This window comes from Anomaloglossus baeobatrachus, chromosome 1 (assembly GCF_048569485.1).
Source record: "Anomaloglossus baeobatrachus isolate aAnoBae1 chromosome 1, aAnoBae1.hap1, whole genome shotgun sequence".
Taxonomy (NCBI): Eukaryota; Metazoa; Chordata; class Amphibia; order Anura; family Aromobatidae; genus Anomaloglossus; species Anomaloglossus baeobatrachus.
The window spans coordinates 413,399,285-413,407,403 of NC_134353.1; positions in this window are offsets into that span (position 1 = coordinate 413,399,285).

The following is an 8,119-nucleotide window of genomic DNA, read 5'->3' on the forward strand; positions in this document are numbered from 1 at the left end:
TGTACCTGGCCTGGAATCAGGGAGGGAGGGGGATCTGCGTGTAATGACAGTATGTAGAGTACAGTAAGGGAAAGGTGCTGTACCTGGCCTGGAATCAGGGAGGAGAGGGATCTGCGTGTAATGACAGTATGTAGAGTACAGTAAGGGAGAGGTGCTGTACCTGGCCTGGAATCAGGGAGGGAGAGGGATCTGCGTGTAATGACAGTATGTAGAGTACAGTAAGGGAAAGGTGCTGTACCTGGCCTGGAATCAGGGAGGGAGGGGGATCTGCGTGTAATGACAGTATGTACAGTACAGTAAGGGAAAGGTGCTGTACCTGGCCTGGAATCAGCGAGGGAGGGGGATCTGCGTGTAATGACAGTATGTAGAGTACAGTAAGGGAAAGGTGCTGTACCTGGCCTGGAATCAGGGAGGGAGGGGGATCTGCGTGTAATGACAGTATGTAGAGTACAGTAAGGGAAAGGTGCTGTACCTGGCCTGGAATCAGGGAGGAGAGGGATCTGCGTGTAATGACAGTATGTAGAGTACAGTAAGGGAAAGGTGCTGTACCTGGCCTGGAATCAGGGAGGAGAGGGATCTGCGTGTAATGACAGTATGTAGAGTACAGTAAGGGAAAGGTGCTGTACCTGGCCTGGAATCAGGGAGGAGAGGGATCTGCGTGTAATGACAGTATGTAGAGTACAGTAAGGGAAAGGTGCTGTACCTGGCCTGGAATCAGGGAGGAGAGGGATCTGCGTGTAATGACAGTATGTAGAGTACAGTAAGGGAAAGGTGCTGTACCTGGCCTGGAATCAGGGAGGGAGGGGGATCTGCGTGTAATGACAGTATGTAGAGTACAGTAAGGGAAAGGTGCTGTACCTGGCCTGGAATCAGGGAGGGAGGGGGATCTGCGTGTAATGACAGTATGTAGAGTACAGTAAGGGAAAGGTGCTGTACCTGGCCTGGAATCAGGGAGGGAGGGGGATCTGCGTGTAATGACAGTATGTAGAGTACAGTAAGGGAAAGGTGCTGTACCTGGCCTGGAATCAGGGAGGGAGGGGGATCTGCGTGTAATGACAGTATATAGAGTACAGTAAGGGAAAGGTGCTGTACCTGGCCTGGAATCAGGGAGGGAGGGGGATCTGTGTGTAATGACAGTATATAGAGTACAGGAAAGGAAAGGTGCTGTACCTGGCCTGGAATCAGGGAGGAGAGGGATCTGCGTGTAATGACAGTATGTAGAGTACAGTAAGGGAAAGGTGCTGTACCTGGCCTGGAATCAGGGAGGAGAGGGATCTGCGTGTAATGACAGTATGTAGAGTACAGTAAGGGAAAGGTGCTGTACCTGGCCTGGAATCAGGGAGGGAGGGGGATCTGCGTGTAATGACAGTATGTAGAGTACAGTAAGGGAAAGGTGCTGTACCTGGCCTAGAATCAGGGAGGGAGGGGGATCTGCGTGTGATGACAGTATGTAGAGTACAGTAAGGGAAAGGTGCTGTACCTGGCCTGGAATCAGGGAGGAGAGGGATCTGCGTGTAAGGACAGTATGTAGAGTACAGTAAGGGAAAGGTGCTGTACCTGGCCTGGAATCAGGGAGGGAGGGGGATCTGCGTGTAATGACAGTATGTAGAGTACAGTAAGGGAAAGGTGCTGTACCTGGCCTGGAATCAGGGAGGGAGGGGGATCTGCGTGTAATGACAGTATGTAGAGTACAGTAAGGGAAAGGTGCTGTACCTGGCCTGGAATCAGGGAGGGAGGGGGATCTGCGTGTAATGACAGTATGTAGAGTACAGTAAGGGAAAGGTGCTGTACCTGGCCTGGAATCAGGGAGGGAGGGGGATCTGCGTGTAATGACAGTATATAGAGTACAGTAAGGGAAAGGTGCTGTACCTGGCCTGGAATCAGGGAGGGAGGGGGATCTGTGTGTAATGACAGTATATAGAGTACAGGAAAGGAAAGGTGCTGTACCTGGCCTGGAATCAGGGAGGAGAGGGATCTGCGTGTAATGACAGTATGTAGAGTACAGTAAGGGAAAGGTGCTGTACCTGGCCTGGAATCAGGGAGGAGAGGGATCTGCGTGTAATGACAGTATGTAGAGTACAGTAAGGGAAAGGTGCTGTACCTGGCCTGGAATCAGGGAGGAGAGGGATCTGCGTGTAATGACAGTATGTAGAGTACAGTAAGGGAAAGGTGCTGTACCTGGCCTGGAATCAGGGAGGGAGGGGGATCTGCGTGTAATGACAGTATGTAGAGTACAGTAAGGGAAAGGTGCTGTACCTGGCCTGGAATCAGGGAGGGAGGGGGATCTGCGTGTAATGACAGTATGTAGAGTACAGTAAGGGAAAGGTGCTGTACCTGGCCTGGAATCAGGGAGGGAGGGGGATCTGTGTGTAATGACAGTATGTAGAGTACAGTAAGGGAAAGGTGCTGTACCTGGCCTAGAATCAGCGAGGAGAGGGATCTGCGTGTAATGACAGTATGTAGAGTACAGTAAAGGAAAGGTGCTGTACCTGGCCTGGAATCAGGGAGGGAGGGGGGATCTGCGTGTAATGACAGTATGTACAGTACAGTAAGGGAAAGGTGCTGTACCTGGCCTGGAATCAGGGAGGAGAGGGATCTGCGTGTAATGACAGTATGTAGAGTACAGTAAGGGAAAGGTGCTGTACCTGGCCTGGAATCAGGGAGGGAGGGGGATCTGCGTGTAATGACAGTATGTAGAGTACAGTAAGGGAAAGGTGCTGTACCTGGCCTGGAATCAGGGAGGAGAGGGATCTGCGTGTAATGACAGTATGTAGAGTACAGTAAGGGAAAGGTGCTGTACCTGGCCTGGAATCAGGGAGGAGAGGGATCTGCGTGTAATGACAGTATGTAGAGTACAGTAAGGGAAAGGTGCTGTACCTGGCCTGGAATCAGGGAGGGAGGGGATCTGCGTGTAATGACAGTATGTACAGTACAGTAAGGGAAAGGTGCTGTACCTGGCCTGGAATCAGCGAGGGAGGGGGATCTGCGTGTAATGACAGTATGTAGAGTACAGTAAGGGAAAGGTGCTGTACCTGGCCTGGAATCAGGGAGGGAGGGGGATCTGTGTGTAATGACAGTATGTAGAGTACAGTAAGGGAAAGGTGCTGTACCTGGCCTGGAATCAAGGAGGGAGGGGGGATCTGCGTGTAATGACAGTATGTACAGTACAGTAAGGGAAAGGTGCTGTACCTGGCCTGGAATCAGGGAGGAGAGGGATCTGCGTGTAATGACAGTATGTAGAGTACAGTAAGGGAAAGGTGCTGTACCTGGCCTGGAATCAGGGAGGGAGGGGGATCTGCGTGTAATGACAGTATGTAGAGTACAGTAAGGGAAAGGTGCTGTACCTGGCCTGGAATCAGGGAGGAGAGGGATCTGCGTGTAATGACAGTATGTAGAGTACAGTAAGGGAAAGGTGCTGTACCTGGCCTGGAATCAGGGAGGAGAGGGATCTGCGTGTAATGACAGTATGTAGAGTACAGTAAGGGAAAGGTGCTGTACCTGGCTTGGAATCAGGGAGGAGAGGGATCTGCGTGTAATGACAGTATGTAGAGTACAGTAAGGGAAAGGTGCTGTACCTGGCCTGGAATCAGGGAGGAGAGGGATCTGCGTGTAATGACAGTATGTAGAGTACAGTAAGGGAAAGGTGCTGTACCTGGCCTGGAATCAGGGAGGGAGGGGGATCTGCGTGTAATGACAGTATGTAGAGTACAGTAAGGGAAAGGTGCTGTACCTGGCCTGGAATCAGGGAGGGAGGGGGATCTGCGTGTAATGACAGTATGTAGAGTACAGTAAGGGAAAGGTGCTGTACCTGGCCTGGAATCAGGGACGGAGGGGGATCTGCGTGTAATGACAGTATGTAGAGTACAGTAAGGGAAAGGTGCTGTACCTGGCCTGGAATCAGGGAGGGAGGGGGATCTGCGTGTAATGACAGTATATAGAGTACAGTAAGGGAAAGGTGCTGTACCTGGCCTGGAATCAGGGAGGGAGGGGGATCTGTGTGTAATGACAGTATATAGAGTACAGGAAAGGAAAGGTGCTGTACCTGGCCTAGAATCAGCGAGGAGAGGGATCTGCGTGTAATGACAGTATGTAGAGTACAGTAAGGGAAAGGTGCTGTACCTGGCCTGGAATCAGGGAGGAGAGGGATCTGCGTGTAATGACAGTATGTAGAGTACAGTAAGGGAAAGGTGCTGTACCTGGCCTGGAATCAGGGAGGGAGGGGGATCTGCGTGTAATGACAGTATGTAGAGTACAGTAAGGGAAAGGTGCTGTACCTGGCCTAGAATCAGGGAGGGAGGGGGATCTGCGTGTAATGACAGTATGTAGAGTACAGTAAGGGAAAGGTGCTGTACCTGGCCTGGAATCAGGGAGGAGAGGGATCTGCGTGTAATGACAGTATGTAGAGTACAGTAAGGGAAAGGTGCTGTACCTGGCCTGGAATCAGGGAGGGAGGGGGATCTGCGTGTAATGACAGTATGTAGAGTACAGTAAGGGAAAGGTGCTGTACCTGGCCTGGAATCAGGGAGGGAGGGGGATCTGCGTGTAATGACAGTATGTAGAGTACAGTAAGGGAAAGGTGCTGTACCTGGCCTGGAATCAGGGAGGGAGGGGGATCTGCGTGTAATGACAGTATGTAGAGTACAGTAAGGGAAAGGTGCTGTACCTGGCCTGGAATCAGGGAGGGAGGGGGATCTGCGTGTAATGACAGTATATAGAGTACAGTAAGGGAAAGGTGCTGTACCTGGCCTGGAATCAGGGAGGGAGGGGGATCTGTGTGTAATGACAGTATATAGAGTACAGGAAAGGAAAGGTGCTGTACCTGGCCTGGAATCAGGGAGGAGAGGGATCTGCGTGTAATGACAGTATGTAGAGTACAGTAAGGGAAAGGTGCTGTACCTGGCCTGGAATCAGGGAGGAGAGGGATCTGTGTGTAATGACAGTATGTAGAGTACAGTAAGGGAAAGGTGCTGAACCTGGCCTGGAATCAGGGAGGGAGGGGGATCTGCGTGTAATGACAGTATGTAGAGTACAGTAAGGGAAAGGTGCTGTACCTGGCCTGGAATCAGGGAGGGAGGGGGATCTGTGTGTAATGACAGTATGTAGAGTACAGTAAGGGAAAGGTGCTGTACCTGGCCTAGAATCAGCGAGGAGAGGAATCTGCGTGTAATGACAGTATGTAGAGTACAGTAAGGGAAAGGTGCTGTACCTGGCCTGGAATCAGGGAGGGAGGGGGGATCTGCGTGTAATGACAGTATGTACAGTACAGTAAGGGAAAGGTGCTGTACCTGGCCTGGAATCAGGGAGGAGAGGGATCTGCGTGTAATGACAGTATGTAGAGTACAGTAAGGGAAAGGTGCTGTACCTGGCCTGGAATCAGGGAGGGAGGGGGATCTGCGTGTAATGACAGTATGTAGAGTACAGTAAGGGAAAGGTGCTGTACCTGGCCTGGAATCAGGGAGGAGAGGGATCTGCGTGTAATGACAGTATGTAGAGTACAGTAAGGGAAAGGTGCTGTACCTGGCCTGGAATCAGGGAGGAGAGGGATCTGCGTGTAATGACAGTATGTAGAGTACAGTAAGGGAAAGGTGCTGTACCTGGCCTGGAATCAGGGAGGAGAGGGATCTGCGTGTAATGACAGTATGTAGAGTACAGTAAGGGAAAGGTGCTGTACCTGGCCTGGAATCAGGGAGGGAGGGGGATCTGCGTGTAATGACAGTATGTAGAGTACAGTAAGGGAAAGGTGCTGTACCTGGCCTGGAATCAGGGAGGGAGGGGGATCTGCGTGTAATGACAGTATGTAGAGTACAGTAAGGGAAAGGTGCTGTACCTGGCCTGGAATCAGGGAGGGAGGGGGATCTGCGTGTAATGACAGTATGTAGAGTACAGTAAGGGAAAGGTGCTGTACCTGGCCTGGAATCAGGGAGGGAGGGGGATCTGCGTGTAATGACAGTATATAGAGTACAGTAAGGGAAAGGTGCTGTACCTGGCCTGGAATCAGGGAGGGAGGGGGATCTGTGTGTAATGACAGTATATAGAGTACAGGAAAGGAAAGGTGCTGTACCTGGCCTGGAATCAGGGAGGAGAGGGATCTGCGTGTAATGACAGTATGTAGAGTACAGTAAGGGAAAGGTGCTGTACCTGGCCTGGAATCAGGGAGGAGAGGGATCTGCGTGTAATGACAGTATGTAGAGTACAGTAAGGGAAAGGTGCTGTACCTGGCCTGGAATCAGGGAGGGAGGGGGATCTGCGTGTAATGACAGTATGTAGAGTACAGTAAGGGAAAGGTGCTGTACCTGGCCTAGAATCAGGGAGGGAGGGGGATCTGCGTGTAATGACAGTATGTAGAGTACAGTAAGGGAAAGGTGCTGTACCTGGCCTGGAATCAGGGAGGAGAGGGATCTGCGTGTAATGACAGTATGTAGAGTACAGTAAGGGAAAGGTGCTGTACCTGGCCTGGAATCAGGGAGGGAGGGGGATCTGCGTGTAATGACAGTATGTAGAGTACAGTAAGGGAAAGGTGCTGTACCTGGCCTGGAATCAGGGAGGGAGGGGGATCTGCGTGTAATGACAGTATGTAGAGTACAGTAAGGGAAAGGTGCTGTACCTGGCCTGGAATCAGGGAGGGAGGGGGATCTGCGTGTAATGACAGTATGTAGAGTACAGTAAGGGAAAGGTGCTGTACCTGGCCTAGAATCAGCGAGGAGAGGGATCTGCGTGTAATGACAGTATGTAGAGTACAGTAAGGGAAAGGTGCTGTACCTGGCCTGGAATCAGGGAGGGAGGGGGGATCTGCGTGTAATGACAGTATGTACAGTACAGTAAGGGAAAGGTGCTGTACCTGGCCTGGAATCAGGGAGGAGAGGGATCTGCGTGTAATGACAGTATGTAGAGTACAGTAAGGGAAAGGTGCTGTACCTGGCCTGGAATCAGGGAGGAGAGGGATCTGCGTGTAATGACAGTATGTAGAGTACAGTAAGGGAAAGGTGCTGTACCTGGCCTGGAATCAGGGAGGGAGGGGGATCTGCGTGTAATGACAGTATGTAGAGTACAGTAAGGGAAAGGTGCTGTACCTGGCCTGGAATCAGGGAGGGAGGGGGGATCTGCGTGTAATGACAGTATGTACAGTACAGTAAGGGAAAGGTGCTGTACCTGGCCTGGAATCAGGGAGGGAGAGGGATCTGCGTGTAATGACAGTATGTACAGTACAGTAAGGGAAAGGTGCTGTACCTGGCCTGGAATCAGGGAGGAGAGGGATCTGTGTGTAATGATAGTATGTAGAGTACAGTAAGGGAAAGGTGCTGTACCTGGCCTGGAATCAGGGAGGAGAGGGATCTGCGTGTAATGACAGTATGTAGAGTACAGTAAGGGAAAGGTGCTGTACCTGGCCTGGAATCAGGGAGGAGAGGGATCTGCGTGTAATGACAGTATGTAGAGTACAGTAAGGGAAAGGTGCTGTACCTGGCCTGGAATCAGGGAGGGAGGGGGATCTGCGTGTAATGACAGTATGTAGAGTACAGTAAGGGAAAGGTGCTGTACCTGGCCTGGAATCAGGGAGGGAGGGGGATCTGCGTGTAATGACAGTATATAGAGTACAGTAAGGGAAAGGTGCTGTACCTGGCCTGGAATCAGGGAGGGAGGGGGATCTGTGTGTAATGACAGTATATAGAGTACAGGAAAGGAAAGGTGCTGTACCTGGCCTGGAATCAGGGAGGAGAGGGATCTGCGTGTAATGACAGTATGTAGAGTACAGTAAGGGAAAGGTGCAGTACCTGGCCTGGAATCAGGGAGGGAGGGGGATCTGCGTGTAATGACAGTATGTAGAGTACAGTAAGGGAAAGGTGCTGTACCTGGCCTAGAATCAGGGAGGGAGGGGGATCTGCGTGTAATGACAGTATGTAGAGTACAGTAAGGGAAAGGTGCTGTACCTGGCCTGGAATCAGGGAGGAGAGGGATCTGCGTGTAATGACAGTATGTAGAGTACAGTAAGGGAAAGGTGCTGTACCTGGCCTGGAATCAGGGAGGAGAGGGATCTGCGTGTAATGACAGTATGTAGAGTACAGTAAGGGAAAGGTGCTGTACCTGGCCTGGAATCAGGGAGGGAGGGGGATCTGCGTGTAAT